Raw genomic sequence first — 12430 nt, forward strand, 5'->3', positions numbered from 1 at the left:
TTTTTTTTTTTTTTTTTTTTTTTTTTTTTTTCCCTGCTGGTTTGACAGGGAAAGCTGGGGAAGATCCTGTGGAAAGAGGAAAAAAAGTCTTTGCTGCTTTCCTTAAAGATGTGCTTTGAAATTCCCCACCTGAAATCCTCCAGGACCTGGGGAAGGCAGCAGAAGTGCCAGGTTTTTCTGCTGAGTTTCAGACTTCCCTTTTAGACCTTTCTTCCTGAGTTTAACCCAACAAGGGCTGCATTTCCTCAGAGATCCAGAGTTCCACTTRTAATTGGAGAATTTGTGGGAGAAGAGGTTCAGCCCCACTCCTTGCTTTTCTCTACAGCTGCATCTKGAATGATTAATTTTGTGATCTAGGCTTGCCCAGCCCAAATTTTCCTGTCTGAGAGGTGCAAGTGAAGGTAAAATTGGCCCAGGAGCAGAAGGTTTATAAACCCCTCTGCCCTGCTGGGCTGGATTCCTTCTCTCTCCTGTTKGCTGCAGAGAGCTCATGGCTCTTAAAATGTTAAAAAGCCTCGAACAATGTGACATCAACTGTTACAGTTTTGGAACTCAGCTCTAAAATAGGCAGGAAATAAGAAACAGAACCTGTCCAAAAGTCCTGTTAGCTCTCACCCGTGAAATATGGAGATCTGCTGAGATTCCAACTGCTCTGCCAAAAGCATGGCACTGAAATGAATGACCTGTGGGCTACGTGAGGACATGCACAAACAAGAAGGGTATGAACCAGGGAACCATGTGATTCATACCTTGGCCAAGTGGCTTTTTTTCTTGGAGTTAAATCTTTAATCTTATTAAAATTTTATTTATGAAGTACCTTCTTGGAGGCACTTAAGGTGTTGCACAAGCTATAAAAATGCACTMATAAAGAAAATAGCCTCATAAAAAAGCACAGAAATGAAAAGAAGTGCTAAAAAGGTGCCATCATACAGACAGCAGCTATTACAARTCATATATTGATGTCAAAATTGTCCCTCCTTATGCTGTAAAGATTAATAGTTTGCCACTGGGAGCTCAGGTGCCATGGTGACAGGGCCAGGGTTAGATTTTGAGGAGAAYAGAAGAGAAGGAAAAGGTGGAAGCAAAGCACAGGATGCTTTGTTGGCTGTGCAGAGTGGGGAATGTCAGCGTGGATCAGAGCAGGGCCCTGGGGGCAGGAAGGGAATCGGTTCCCTCTGGGCTTCAGCCTGAAACTTTAATGATCTGGGAGAAGGGAAGGTGTCCATGCATGGGCTTTAAGGTCCTTTCAAASCAAACCAGCCTGGGATTCTGCTTCTGTTGCACAAAAATCCTCCTGCCAGTGAATGCAGAGGTGTTCCTTTGGTGTTTGTCTTGAACTGGGATCTCGTGGCTTTGTGCAGAAAATCTGCATCATCCACTCATCTTTTGCTGTTCCTGCTTGTTCCCATCCTGCAAAGTTTCTGGTCCAGGGTTTTGCAGAGCTCCTGAGCACGGTGGTTGCACAGGCTGGGATAAAGGCTCCGGGTGATGGCAGGGATGTGCGGGGTCTGCGAGCCGTGCYGGGTGTAGGAGGTCGGAGACAGCAGAGACGCACGAAGAGTGACTGATCCTGCTCCTTCTGCTGAGCCTGGAGCCAGCCCCCACTATTGTTCAACACTGCTGCTCAGCAAATCGTGCCTTTTGTAAGAGAAGTGGGATTTTTTAATCCGTGGCAATTGCTACGTGAGCTCTCAGAAAGAGGAGCAAAACATACCCCGCTTCCCTCCCCACYCCCGCCTGCAGCCCCCAGTTTACTCTGCCTGCTCTATTTTTGCCTTCCCAGAGTTACTGGGAGAACGAGATTAGCAACTGATCATTTATGCTGATTTTCCGAGCGCTGAGATGCCTTTCATTAAAACTGTCATTCAAGGGAAAAACGTTCAATTGCGCGTTCGCTTGCGCCGAGCGCTRCAACTCCGGCGGCTGCTCGCACCCAGCGCCCCGGGACGGGCACGTTCGGGAAAATTGGATTTGTCTTGAAGGAAGAGAGGGGATTGGGGGTGGTCGGTCCGAGTTGTGTCTGATTCCATCCCTCAGTGCTCCCTGGAAAGCTGTGGAGTGGCAGGGGCGGCTGCGGGAGCCGGGCGTGGTGTGGCGGAGCGCTTTTGTGCGATCCCCGCTTTTATCAGCCACGGGTGAAGGCGCTCCCGTGGCCACAGGAAAGCACGGGCTTGTTTATCAGGAAAGCCTGCGTTTGCCTCCCAGGGCTGTGGGAAACGCTTCCCAGCCCCTGATTGAGAGGCACTTACGGTCTGAAGCTGGGGGTGTGCCTGTCTCCGGGAGGGAGGTGGGGTGGAAAAGTGCCAGCTCCGTAAAAGCTTTCAGCGGGCTCCCCCGAGGCTCTGAGCAGCCCTCGCTCCGTGCTGGGGATGGGAGGATGGGGAGGGATCAGCCTCCAGCTCCTCCCGCTGCTCCCTGCTCCAGCCAGGCCGGGATCCTGCTCCTCTCCCTGGCTCCTGGGCTTTGCTGCCGGTGTTTCTGTGTTTGGCGCTGGGCGCTGCTGCCCCACGGTTTGGCCAAAATCCCACAGCTCTGACCCCGACACCCCACGGCTTTGTCCCCATCCCACGGCTCTGCTGACACCCCACGGCTCTGCCATCGCCCCACGCTTCTGCTGACACCCCATGGCATTGCCAACACCCCACAGCATTACTGACACCCCACACCTTTGTCCCCATCCCACGTCTTTGCCCGACACCCCATGGCATTGCCGACACTCCACACCTTTGCTGCTATCCCACACCTTTGCCGCTATCCCACACCTTTGCCCAACAGCCCATGCCTTTCCCAACACTCCACACCTTTGCTGCCATCCCACCAGGCTCCCAGCCAGCTCCCCCTGTCCCTCCAGGCTCAGACACGGGGATAATTGGGCCCAGCCTGTGATCCCCTCGGTTATTATTCCCTCTGTCACCACAGGCAKCATGCTCGGTGTGGAGAGGCTGCTGCAATTCCCCTCCTCGCCTCCCATGGTTTCTCCCCACGAGCTCCATTTTGATCCGTGACACTCCTGGCAACTTGTAGCATCACCTACCCGGCCTTTGATGTTCAGAGACTCAAGTATGTTAGAGGCAGCATAAAAATTGCATGTAATTATCCTTGGTCTGGTTCTATGGGAACAGGGAAACATCAATATTGATGGGCGAGAGCATTTATGTTTCATGTGTGAGCACATATCTCCTCTCCTCCCTGTTCAGCGGCAGTTTCTGATCCTTGCCTGTGTGCTGCACCATTAGAGCTGCTCTTGGGCTGCTTCCTTTCCCCCTGGGGCTGGGGACTGAGTCCTGAGGTGCTTCCAGAGCTCCTTACAATGGCTGGAGCCCGGCCCTGGGGGATCTGCAGCTGGGAATGGGGTGGCAGCTTCCCAAAGGGTCTCTGGGCTCCTCCTCTGGCTGTACTTCTGCACCACTGCTGACACCCATGAATAATTCAGGCTGGAAGATGGAAAAGGGAGGGTGAGAGCTCTCAGGGCTGGGAGCAGGGGAGTGGGGACAGCCCTGGAACAGCCACAGGGTGGGGCAGGGAGGGGGTCGGGCTCTGGTGTGGGTTTGGGGGGCTCATCCCCTGGTGGGGAGAGGGCAGAGGTGTCYCTGGAGGGATTGGAACTCTTCCCACCCCGAGGATGTGCTGTGACAGGAGGGTGGGTGGTGCAGGGAGAGGCTGGGGGTGCTTAGCAGTGTTTGGGCACAAAACCTCCCCCATGGGACAGAATCCTCCTCTCCCTGACCTGACCTAAAATCCCAGCCAGGACCAGGCATCCYCCACCTCACTTTCCCCTCTGCACCCACCCTGTGCTCCTGTTGTGGCTTTTCTTTCCAATGTGGATGGTGTTGGGTTCAMGAAGCAGCTGGAGCTGAGGAATTTGTGCCCTGAATACCTTTCAAGGTCTGTCCCTTATGAGGAGCGTGCTGGGCTGAACCTCCCCAGGCAGAATGGGGTGGGGGAGCACAGGGGAAGTGTTGGGGCAGCAATGGGGTTACTGGGGGAGGTGCTGCTGCCCTTTGGGGACCGTGGTGTGACCCTTGGGGTGTCTGTGCAGGGCCAGGGGTCGGACCCGATGGTCCTGGTGGGTTCCTGCCAGCTCAGGACACTGTGGGGACAGGCCAGGGACAGCAGCCCCAGGGTGGGCTGTGCAGGGGGCGCTTCCAGAGGGACCTTCCTGTGCCCAGTGGGGTTTGGTCTGAGCCAGAGCTCGGGAATGAGCCTGGATAAGCCTTTGGAGAGGGTTAAATGACAAAGAGCCACAACAGAGGGGAACTGTGGGACAATCACCCCCTTGGGGACTGCAGGGCAGCAGGAACAATGGGATCTGTGCTCCCAGACCCCACTGCTGTGCCCAACTCTGCCCCAAAGCAGGGGCACCCTCAGCCTTCCAAACCCCCAATCTTTTCCAGCTTTAACAAAGCCAGATCTTGACCCCTACGTGCTGGAGTGCTGCTGAAATCCTCCCAGCACACGGAAAACAGGCTGGGCTTTCTGGATGGGGTCGGAGAGAGATCCATTGCTGTTGCTGCAGCACCTGAGACATGGACAGGCAGAGGTTGTGGGATGGTTTTTGGGATGCCAGGCTATGGACTGGGCTCCTGATGACATTTTATGGCTCCTTGGGATAACAAAAACATTCCAGCTGTGCTGTAAAGACATCTCTGCCCACCCAGAGGCCGTGCCCACCCATCTTTCTGGCCCTGGAGTGTTTGTGTGATGATCCCAGACCTGGCCAAGCCTCCAGGGCACTGTGCCCRTTGTGCACGGTCACCTGGGGCTGGAGCCCACCCTGAGCAGAGCCTTCCACCACTCACCATCCCCTCCCTCAGCCCCTGGAGCAGCCACGGGATGGGAAATGTCACTGCTCTGGTGTTTGGAGCTGTGAGTGGCTGYTCCCAAGGGAAGCTGCCATTTTGCTAATCCAGCATCAACATGGATTTCCTGCCCAGAGATGGAGGAAACCAGAGAAGCAGCAAACGAGGGAAGTACTCCCTCCTTGTCACTATGAAATGTGCAATCCCCCATATATATGGGAAAAGAATGACATTTTCCTGCTGCTTTGCTCCTGTGGGCACTTAAAAATGTCCTTTGCATTAAATGTCTGTGTAACTTTGGTCCTTTGAGTAAATGCTGTGTAGGACAGAATCACAGGGTGCTCTGAGTGGGAAGGGACCCCCAGGATCACCCAGCCCAGCCCCTGTCCCTGCACAGAACCCCCCAAAAACCCCACCCTGTCCATCCCTGGCAGCGCTGTCCAAACGCTCCTGGAGCTCTGGCAGCCTCGGGGCTGTGCCCATAGTAGTTACTATTGTAGTATCTACTCCCTAAATACTCATATAGTAGTACCTATCATGGTGTATATACAGAATACTATAGACAGCACCCAAAAAACTTCAACCATGGCCCCTCATCAGTGCCAGTGCAGCTCCTCTTTATTTTTAATTTTCTGCTGATTGCAGCCGAGGCACCCAGAACCCCCTTTTTTAGCACTTTGCTCCCCTTGGTTGAAATGAGCTCTTTGATGAGGAGACCCCATTCTGCTTCAAAGTGAGGAGGGGTTGTTGGAAGCAGAGCTGCAAATTGAGTTCCACGCGGGCTGCTCGCATTGAGTGAGGGGTGAGGATGGAAATTTCACTCTCCAGTCAAACTCGGGAGCCTCACTGGCCGGTGCTGACAGCTCTTCTGGAGCGTGTTGGTTCACTGGGACATTTCCAAGAAAAATCACAGCTGYTTTGAGAATATAAAAGTTTTAATATTGGACTTTGTAAGAATCCCTCACTAGTGGGAGGATGGTGGAGATTTGGGTGAGTGATCCCTTCTCTGGTGGATTTATTCCTGTGCTCACCAATYCAATCTGACTGCAAACAGGCTGACATTGAATAAGGATTGTTTTGTTTTTTTTTTTTAAACAACCTTTCTTTGCTAAAATGCATTATTTCAAAGAATAGTACAGCTGATATTTGTCTGAGCTGTCTGAATCTCAAAAGAAATAACTTTTTGCTTTCAAAACAAGAGCCAGYTCCCCACAGCTTTTCTTTCCAGCATTTTGCAGCTCTTTGGTGCAATCAGAAGCAGCCTCAGTTGCAAGGTGCCCATTTAGGCTCTGACCCAGGGCTGAGATGAAACAATTCCCTCGCAGGTTTGTCCCCTCCTGGCACAGTCCATGCATTGCTGATCCAATTAAGTTTTCACACAATGGCTGTATTGTTACTGCAGGGCTGCTTTGTTTGTTCACCTTTTTCCGGGCAGAAATTCCTTCTCTCACCTTCAGCAGCTCGGCCATATGTTAATGTCCCACCGTGGGGAGGGAGGGAGGGAGGGCAGGGGAGGTGACACAGCTCTGTCAGGGCTCAGGTGAGGGCAGTCAGCACTTTGTAGGGTGGAGCAAAATTAWAGATTCCAGATGGTGATGGAAATACCTTTTATCTCTCTCCTTCCGTGGGATCTTTCCACATTGGGTGGTTTGCAGCCTTGAATTCTCCATGTTTTTTGTGTTCTCTGTGCTGTCACTGTTTTGTTTGGGCTTTGTTGGTGGAGAGTGATGGGATCTCAGAGGGGTTTGGGTGGAAAGGGCCTTAAAATTCACCCAGTGCCACCCCTGCCATGGGCAGGGACACCTCCCACTGTCCCAGGCTGCTCCCAGCCCCAATGTCCAGCCTGGCCTTGGGCACTGCCAGGGATCCAGGGGCAGCCACAGCTTCTCTGGGCACCCTGTGCCAGGGCCTCCCCACCCTCACAGCAATTAATAAGTCACTTAATCACTAGCAGTGTTGTTTCTTCTCCTTCACTGACTCCTGTTTGATGTGCAGTGCCAGGATTTTGGCTGTAGTACTTTGCAGAATCCCGCTCTCTGTGTTCTTTGAGTATCCAGCAACGCAATTCCAATGATCCCTCCAACTGCAGCCACCAAATCCTTGATTTTTGTTTTTTAAATTTTTTTTTGTTTCCTGACACTGTTTTTCCCATGCAAATTCTGGCAGAATAAGGTGTAAAACTGTTGTAAAATATTAGTGAAGCAAAGCTTCCTCCYCAGTGCCACAGGAACAGCAACAGGAAGGGATTTCAGGTAACCCAAGCACCTCTATCATTATTCTCTGTGCTCCAGGGCTCTGTCCCAAAGCACCACCATGGCTCTGTCCCTATCTGATTAATGAAACATTAATCACACACTTAACTCAGGATTTATTCCTAGGGTTCCATGCACACTTGCATTGGATCCTTGGATGGTGGTCTGCACAAACATGAACAGTTAAGTTTGCTTTCCACGACTTTAAACAAACCTCACACCTATTTCCTCTTGCTTTTGTCCTGGAGCCAGAGTTTCCTGGCCCTTTTCCTTCGTTCTGCTGCTTCTCCCCTGGAGCAGCTCACCACAGCCCAGGCTGTGCAGCTGATTTCCCTGTTCAGGTATTTTCCACCCCTCCAGGAATTCTGGATTTCAGCAGCAGCTGTGCTGAGGGATGTTGGGCTCTCCAGGAGCTCTCTCTGACACAGAACAGAAGCAAATGGCTGCTGCAGGCTTTGCTCCAGTGTTTGCCGTCCTGGAAATGGCACCTGTGGTGTCCTCTGAGAGCAGGCAGAGCCTCCTGAAAGATGGAAAACCTTGGAAGGGGCTGGAAAAGAACAAGGCTGACTCCTAAACTCACCACAATTCTGTCACATCATTCAAAGGGAGTTTTCTTTCCTCTAGTTACCCATGAAAATACAGATTATTCATTCTCATTKGCCATCAGCTGGGAAGATCTTTAACCACCTTGGGCATCCTTGGCAATCCAAGAGGCTCAAGAGCAGCCAGGATTCCATTTCCTTCCCTCTGGATGTTCACCMGCTGTAACTCTTCCCCAACATCCCAATCCCAAGTGCTGTACAGGGGCACAGTCAACCCCACCTGGAGGGGTTTTGTGCCTCTTGAGGACCTCCAGTTCTCCCAGCACTGCCCTATTTTTTTTTTTTAATGCCTTAGATATTTTTAGCTGTTGGGTGACAAATTTAGTTAATGCATTCAGCTCTGACGTCAAAGCCAGAGCCAGTGGGTAGCTGGAATAGCTAACATTTTATTTAATCATCTTGCTAAGCAATTTTTTTCCCCTTCCTTTCTTTTTCTAGAGGMTCTAGAAAGGCAGTTCAAGCTGGGCCAGACGGTGACTGCAGGGGAAGGTTTGTTTGGGTCTCCCAGAGGAGCCTCCTTCCCCACCTTGTTGCTCTTCAGGCAATGAGTTACRCTGGAAAAGTGAGGTTGAGATTCTTTGCTGAGGATTTGGCATCATCAAAATGTTGTTTTTGAGGACTGGTCAGTTGTGCTTGGCCCTTTTTGGGCCTGGCCCATGGAGGAGGWGATTACAGAGCCATGGCAGAGCTGTTGTGTTTTGCTCTGGTGTGCTGGGCACTGGCATTTCCCTCCTTTGTCCCTTCCTGGAGCAGCCAGTGCTGGGTCAAACCATCAACTGTGCCCTGGAGAGCTGGTGTGGGAATGAATCTGAGGAATAACTGCACAAAACCCCCTCCAGGAGCACCAAAATATCATTATTGTTATCAAATCTGCAGGCAGAGGTCCTGGCTGGAGGCACCTTCTTGCTAAAAGAGGAGAAGCAGAATAAAGATCTCCACTCACAGCTCCGGTGAGAGCACAGGCACAGAACTTTATGCTGGGGAGTTTTGGGTCCCTCTCTTTTTAATGAGTTCTCCCTGTTCAAGGTTCCCTWGGAAGGGAATGTTTGGAGGAGCAGTGAGTTTGTCTGGACACCTCCAGRGGTGGGAGCAGCCMCAACCTGTGCTTGGCACTGGCACTGCARTTGCTGGGGTCAGGTGTTTGATTTCCCTTTTCTGACACATCCCCTGAGGAAAGGGGGMCACAAGGCTTGGAAAGGACTTTGGGAGTAGTTGGTGGTTGTTTWTAAAAAGAGCCTTTCTTGGCTAAAATGCATTATTTTAAAGGATATCACAGCTGATATTTGTCTGAGCTGTTTGAATCTCGAAAGAAATAACTTCCTGCTTTCAAAACAAGAGCCAGCTCCCCACAGSTTTTATTTCCAGCATTTTGCAGCTCTTTGGTGTGATTAGAAGCAGCCTCTGTTGCAAGGTGCTCATTTAGGCTCTGACCCAGGGCTGAGCTAAAACAATTCCTTCACAGGTTTGCCCCTTCGTTGGCACCATCTGTGCCGGAAGGGTTGGCTGTGCAGTGAGTTTGACTGTGCTGGTGAGGATGGCTGTGCTCAGGGGGGTTAGTTGTGCTGGTGGGGTTGGATTTGAGGGTGAAGTTGGCTGTGCAGGTGAGGTTTGTGCAGGTGAGGTTGGTTGGGCAGGTGAGGTTTGTGTCGGTGAGATTGGTTGGGCAGGTGAAGTTTGTGCCGGTGGAGTTGGTCATAGTGGCGGGGTTGGCTGTGCTCAGGGAGGTTGGCAGTGCTGGTGAGGTTTGTTCTGGTGAGGTTTGTTCTGGTGAGGTTTTTACCAGTGGGGTTGCTTGTGCTGGTGGGGTTTGTGTTGGTGAGGTTGGCTGTGCAGGTGGTGTTGGTCATACTGGTGGGGTTGGCTATGCTCAGGGGGGTTGGCTGTGCTGGTGAGGTTTGTGCTGGTGAAATTGGTTGTGCTGGGGAGGTTGGCCATGCTGGTGGGGTTGGTTGTGCTCAGGGGGGTTGGCTGTGCTGGTGAGGCTGGTTGTGCAGATGAGGTTTGTGCTGATGAAGTTTATGCTGGTGGGGTTGGCGGTGCTGGTGAGGTTTGTGCCAATGGGGTTGGCTGTGCTCAGGGATGCTGGTTGTGCTGGTGAGGGTTGTGCCGGTGAGGTTTGTTCTGGTGAGATTTGTGCCAGTGGGGTTGGATGTGCTGGTGAGGTTTTTACTGGTGAGGTTGGTTATGCAGGTGAGATTGACTGTGCTGGTGGGGCTGGTGTGTTGGTGTTGTTGGCTGTGCTGGTGTTGTTGGCTGTGCCGGTGTTGTTGGCTGTGCTCAGGCAGGTTTGGATGTGCCGGTGTTGTTGGCTGTGCCAGTGACATTGGTTGTGCTCAGGCAGGTTTTCCTGTGCCAGTGTTGGCTGTGCTGCTCAGCTGTGTTGTGCTCAGGGAGGGCTGAACCCCCAGTCCCATCAGCTCCCAACGTTCAGCTGWAGCCTGTGAGCACCTCAGCAGTGCCAGTTAAACCTGGAGGACGCACCCCAGACAGGTCCTGCAGGTACCTTTGGAGCTGGGGAATTGTTCCCCAAAGCAGCCCGGGGATGGCTGAAGCCGTGGAGCCTGAGAGGTTCCTGTGAGGTTCCTGAGAGGCTCCTGAGAGGTTCCTGTGAGCTGTGTCACACCAGGGGACAGCCCTGTCTGCAGGGCACTAAGGTGACAATATCCATGGGAATCCTGGTGCCAGCCCTTCCCAGTGAGTCCTGTGGGGACAAACCCTCTCTGGTGGCTCCAGGTGATGGTTTGGGCTCGGCTGCTCCTGGCTCCCTGCAGTTCCCTGGGGTCCCTGCTCGGCCCTGGCTCTGGCTGTGCCATGGTTGGACCTTGTTCTGCTTGGTAACACCTTGAGGATGTTTCACTTTCTGTGCCAGGGAAGCAGAGCTCTTTTGGGGCACCCACAGGCTCATCACGAGGCTGAGGAACCCTACAAATCCTGCTGGGAGCAGGACCTGYTTTCCCTGTTCCCTTTGGTGTGCAGGGCAAAGCTGGGACCTGCTGCCCACAACGCTGCAGCAGAGCCCTCCAGGCTCTCTCATTTTCAGAGGATTTTGCTACAAGTGGCTCCAGGGCCCCTCACAAGCAGCTCCTGCCTGTGTCTGAGCCTGTTTTGCCTTCTGTGATCCATCCAGTGTTCCTTCCCCTCCTGCTGCCAGCAGCTCCCGTCATTCCAGCTCTTCCTCCAGGCTCATTCTCCAGGTAACAATGTTCTTTCYCTGCAACACTAAACCCAAACATTTTTCTCACCAGACAGATCTCTCYGTGCTATTATGTGATTTTATATCCTTGTGTCTTTCTAAATGAACACTGATGCGATTGTAGGGGATTTTTAGGGGGTCTTACAGAAATTAAAGGATTGGGGTCTAATCACTGTTTTGTAGGATGTGTTGATCCAGAAATGAGTTTTTGTGATTTATGTGCGACTCAGCCTAGATTTGGGCCCTGCCCAGTGCTGCTTCAGCCACAGAGCAATGACTTTCTCCCCTCAATCGATTCTTGTGAAGGGTTCTGCTGGGATTCCTGCTTTCCCTCTGCCCAGCAAACTCATCAGACAGGTGAGCTCTGCTGCACCTTGCCAAGTATTTTAATTCTGCCCTGCTCTGGCTGTTGCAAAGCTCAGCACGTTTATACTGAAGGTCAGCTGCACTTCCTTCAGCCCAGCTCAGAGCTGGAATATTTGAGGAAGGACTTTGAGTGTTGAGTTTTTATCTGGGATCTTACAAGTGGAGTTTATGGTGCTGCAAATCCTCTCCAGGGCTGGGATGCCTGGAGGTGCCATGGTGATATAAATACAACAATTTTCCTGTCCTCCAGGGCAAGGAATTGGGCTAGTCCATAGTTTTTCTGCTCTTTATGGAGCAGAAGAGGCAGGCTCAGCTCGGAGGAGCTCAGCACAGCRTCAGCCAAGAGCTCTACATGGTAATGAAGCTGCATCTGTGGTTCTGAGCACGCCATGAAGTCAGTGCCTCCAGTTCCTCTGCAGACACCCCCTGCCACGGTATTTATAGAGCACCTGCTGGTGGGTGGTGTGATTCTTTCTTGTATTGCCTTTTTTTCCTTTTTTTTTTTTTTTTAATTTAAAATTTTCATTCATGAAGGATGAGGCTGCGCCGCCCACTCGGGAGCGGTGCTGGATCTGGAGCTCTGCGGGAGCAAGGCTCTGATCCCTCCCTCGGGGCTGCTCTGGGGGAGCTGGGGAGGGTTTCTGATGGGGATGGACAAATTCCTGCTGCCCTGCACTGTCTGGGTTCCTTGTGGGACCGTGGTTCTCACCCAGCCTGAGCTGCTTTGCATTTTTGGACCCCACCTGTGATGGGGATGGACAAACTCCCACTGCTCTGTGCTGTCTGGTGCCTCGTGGGACTGTGGTCCTCACCCAGGATGAACTACTTTGCATTTTTGGACCCCACCTCTGCTCTATGCTCGCCACTCTCTCTGTCTGAATCTCTCCTCTGGTGCTCTCAGATGGGCAAACCAGGATTTTTTGATTTTTTTGTCGATTGTTCACCTTCTCCCTCCTGCAAACCAGGGCTGCTTCGCCAAAGCCTCCAATTTTTCACCCAGAATCCCTTCTTGCTTCTTTTTTTTTTTTTTTTTTTTCTTTTTTTTTTTTTTTTACCACCGAGCTCTCCCCTCTTTCCCTCCACTAAGTCCTTCCTCGCCGGGTGTTCCTCGCCCCCTTCTCCCTGACAGCTCCTCTCCTGTTCCTGAGGAGCCCTTGATGCTGGAATGATTTTTGCATTTTTTCTTTTATACATTTGTAACCTTCCCTATATTTTTCC

The sequence above is a fragment of the Malurus melanocephalus genome, unplaced genomic scaffold (assembly GCF_030028575.1).
Source record: "Malurus melanocephalus ecotype Western Australia unplaced genomic scaffold, MMel_1.1 scaffold_355, whole genome shotgun sequence".
Taxonomy (NCBI): domain Eukaryota; kingdom Metazoa; phylum Chordata; class Aves; order Passeriformes; family Maluridae; genus Malurus; species Malurus melanocephalus.